We start from the raw sequence: 4,515 nt of genomic DNA on the forward strand, positions 1-4,515 counted from the left end.
GACTTGGGCTCCCTGCCTTGCTGCCTTCCCCCCAGGGCCTTTGCAGCCTGGTGGGTGGGACCTGGCAAAGCAGGGCATAGCAGAGCAGGGTGGAGAAGCTTCTTGCCACAGCAAGTACCACGCCACCCTGGTGAAGTGCCCCCTGCCCAGCCCTGCTCTGCCCTGCCACTCTGGGTCCCACCAGCTGGGTCACGGATGCCCCAAGGGAAGGGCAGCAGGGCAGGGAGGCCGCAGCCCACCGTGGGCAGCATGTACCTGCTCCCCTACCCCCCGTGACAGGGTCTGCTCTGCCTGTGCCACCTGTGGGAGAAAGGGAGCCAGGCTCTGCAGTCCATTTTGCCACCGCAGTCACCTCCTCCTGCAGTCACCAGCCAGGCCTTGGGCACTGCTGCAGGGGGCAGGGGGCTGTGGACCCAGATCCCTGGCTTTATAGCTTTGGCAACTGCAGACCCCCTCCAGCAGGGCTCGGAGGGGTGTGGGGAGGATATGGGTGGGGAGCAAGGGGCTTGGACCTGAATCTTAGTCAGCAGAGGGCAGAAGAAGCTCTCAGTTTCTATGATAAAAATCTCAAAACCAAATGCCAAAATTCATAGGTATTTAAAATGTATTTCATTATTGTGATTGAGGCACTGATAGGCTTCCAAATTACTTTAAAATTGTAAATATATCAGTAAAACATTGTATTCAATTGATACCTATATCTATCTATCTATCTATCTAGATTTAAAAATCCCAAATTCTCTGGTTTAGAAACTTGCAAACTCTCTGCTTAAAAAACCCCAAATCTACGCTTAAAATGAAATGACACTGTATCTATTTATCTAGATTTGGGGTTTTTTAATCAGAGAATTTGCAAGTTTCTAAACCAGAAAATTTGAGATTTGTAAACAGAGAAAACCAGGATCCCTGCTTGTGAGCATCCTAGGATCCTTATGCTTAAAAGGTATTGCCTCCTACACATGTTATGGTGGGTGTAAGGTGGTCATCATAGAGGACAGTCTGGTTGTCCTCTGTTCTCTTGAAGAGAAAAATAAAGGACATAAAGGCGTCCAGTTTCATATCAATAGAGGACAGAGGACAGAGTAGCAGAAAATGGGAATGTCCTTGATGATGGCCACCCTAGGTGGGTGAAAGCCAAAATCTGCATACCCAAAGGGAAGATAAGAAGGAAACTACACCCACGGAAAGTTACAGTAGGCTAAGTCATACACAATACTCTTCAGGGGTCACATATGGCTCAGGATTAGTGATGTTACCCAGCCTTTTTCCATTTGTAAAGTAGTGCCCACTTGAAGCTAGATACAACCATTACTCACATTGTAAAAACAAAAGGAATAAAAACTCATATCAAAATTAGCCACTTTCAAGGCATTTGCTAATTTTGTTCATCTTAAGTGATGGCTAACGTACAGTAAATGCTTAAATATACCATATTTATCACAATAGAGGGTCAGAACGTTTTTCCATGACAGTTGTTTTGATGTACCTTTTGCTCTTAAAACATCCAATTCAGTAAACTTTAGTCCCCTGTATGATTCTGTAGGGTTGCATGGTTGATTCAATAGATCAGTGAGGACTAAATGCTAACTGCCAGCTGCAACTCAGTAGCTCTTTATAACGGAAAATCAGCATACTGAATTGCAATAGGGTACCATATTTATTTAAATATAAGCAGAAGTATTCATTGAATGGCTTTCTTTTTCTCAGCTTCTGAAACACAGCATTAGTGAAATGTCAGTTTGTGTTAAGATCATCAGTGGCCTTTGCTACGTACATTCTTCCATGTTTCTGCACAAAGATAGCAAAGCACAGTAGAGTTTCTGCTCTGGAGATTGATCTCCCTTCATGTCAGATATTAACTTACATCACTAGGGCCAGGGTGGGTGTGAAAGAGGTGGGCAGAAATGGTGTTTATTCACTGAACCTTGAGGTAGAACTTTAGCAAATGGCTGAGCTGCTTTGAGTTGCTGAAATGACTGCAGTTTTGGTGCCTTTTTAGGGTTTGCAGTGATAAGAGCAGATCTCTAAGGAGTTGAATGTCTGAGTGATCTAAAACCAGGGCAGTCAAGCTGAAGAGGATGTGTGCACTAACCTGTTTGCACTGAATAGTCTCCATAAATAATTTACAACTATGACTGCTAGCTATTATTACAAAAATACCGGATTGCATTTTGACACATGCATCCAGCTTGTAAGTCAATAGATACATTTCACCTAGTGTATGCAGACAACAGTTTCAGCCATCCATCCATGTGTGTTTTACAACAATGAAGTCTACCATTCCAAAACAATACTGGGAAGGCCCTTCTAAATAAGTTTAAAAAGCCTAAACAATGGTCCGTCTAAGAAACCATTTATTTTATTAATCCTTAGCAGGCCTATGTTTTCCCTTCCCTTTCAGCCTCAAGTTTTAAACACTTGTGATGTTTTATTTAAGGATCTTATTCTGCTACAGCCAGGTGTTATGTACAGTTATTCGGAGATACCAAGGATCTACTGTAAGACTAAAAAAATAATAAAGGATGTGCCTGACATTTCCTTCATTGTGTTTTCCTTTGAGACTTGTTTGAGTCACCAAGAAAGTATTTTATTATAGCTTGATTTAACCTGAAAGTGTCACTGGGTTTTGCCTCTGATTTAGGGGCTAGCAGTGGAAGTGACACAGTTAAATTTCCATTTTATAGAAAACTGTATGTCAAAAGATACATAATTCTCACTTTAGTACTTTGTCAAAGGATTGTGTGAACCAGTAAAAAAAAAATCGCTTCTGTAATCTAATAACGATCTAATACCCTAGACTTGTAATGTGGACTTCAGTTTGTAGAAGAAAATGACTTCTTTTTAAGGGAAAAGAAGTTTTGTATTAAACCATTTTAAAACGAATCAGTGACAAAATCATATGGTATTCTTTGAATAGCTACATTTATACAAAAGCAGGGATTAAATGTATATTTAATAAGTATTTCCAGTATGCAAATATATGCTAGGAAAGAAAAAGGAAAGCAACAATTTAAATGTTCAGATTATCTGAGTAATGTCCTAATATTAAATTCCTCTTTCCTCCCTGGAAGTATGTTTCCTCCATTGAAATGAGGAAGCAGGCCAGAACTGAAAAGTGTCATGTCTGAGTTACAAAGAACTTTTCAGCTATCAAAACATTCATTAGACTTTGAGAGGGGATAGTGGTTTTTTCCCTGAAAGTTTTGTCTTATTAACTACCTAACCCCCTTTGCTGTCACAACTATGAATCCTCCCCCAGTTTTAACATATCTATAATGTCATCACAGATAACGTTTTTTAATTAAATCCATACAACACATTATGTTAAATGAATAATTAGAAAAAATAATAGAGGTGATCTTGGAGGGGAGAGAGAAAAGAGATGGACAGAAGAGGTGGCAGGAGAGCCACAAAAATGTTATCATTTTTACATGTGTCAAACATATCATACTAAACCAGTCTTGGTGTGACAAAGGCATGGATTATGGCATTTTGAAGATATCAGTTAGTTCAAAAAAGATGGGCAGGTGAATCAATGATGGACACTAGAGATGAATTTTAAGCCTCAAGTAATATTTTAATACAGTTAGGCAGTTAGAAGGTACCTAGTACCTATCCCGAGGTCTCTCAAGGATTTAACTAGTTGCAATGCAGGTTACATGGGTTCAGACCATATGACAGACACATGGGGTAGACACCCTTCTTGGCTTACCTGTGAGCTCTTCCTTTCCCTTTACACAAGACTGGTGGGCTGGAAAAGGCAACTGAATTTGGGGGAAATCAGTCTGTAAAGTTTTCTGATCTCCCTCTTCATGTAAACACAAGGTCCACCAAAGAAATCCCAAATCCATCTACCTTTTTGAGCTGGCCTTACACCTCTCCCTGCACTGGACATGAGAGCTAACATTTTAATTTCTTAATACAGGCAACCCCCACTTAGTGGCCTTAATTGGTTCCTGAGAAACCGAGCATTAAGTAAAACAAGCGTTAAGTGAAACTGAAAGTTTTTGATGACCCAAGATGGCAACTGCAAGTGTTTTTAATGACCCAAGATGGCAACTGCTGAGCGCTGAGTAGAATCAGGTATCAATTTAAAATGAGTGTTATAGCAAAATAGCGCTAGGTGAAACAGCGCAAAGCGGGGGTTGCCTGTGAAATCTTACTGCTTTAACACAACTGTGCCTCACTGAGACTATAAGGAAGATAAAACCTCCAGTAGTCTTCTTGCCAGTTTGACTCAATGGGAAGAACTTCATACTCCCAAGCAGACCATTGGTTTGGCCTGCAGCAATACAAGAGACAATTCCTTTGCTGCAAGGTTTCTTTGGTTGCGGCAAATCAGAGGGGCAAAGGTGGTGAGGCAAAAAAAAAAAAAAAAAGGAGTCATTCAGTTGGCTCCATTTCCTCCTTCCCTCTACCCAACCCCATCTAATGATAGAGCCGAGGGTTTGATAAAGGAGTAGGGCCAGTCTCGTCCATTTTGCTGTCTCACTTTCTTCTTATTCTGCCATCCTC

This window comes from Gavialis gangeticus, unplaced genomic scaffold, assembly GCF_001723915.1.
Source record: "Gavialis gangeticus isolate Ggan-Ray unplaced genomic scaffold, GavGan_comp1, whole genome shotgun sequence".
In the NCBI taxonomy this organism is placed as follows: domain Eukaryota; kingdom Metazoa; phylum Chordata; order Crocodylia; family Gavialidae; genus Gavialis; species Gavialis gangeticus.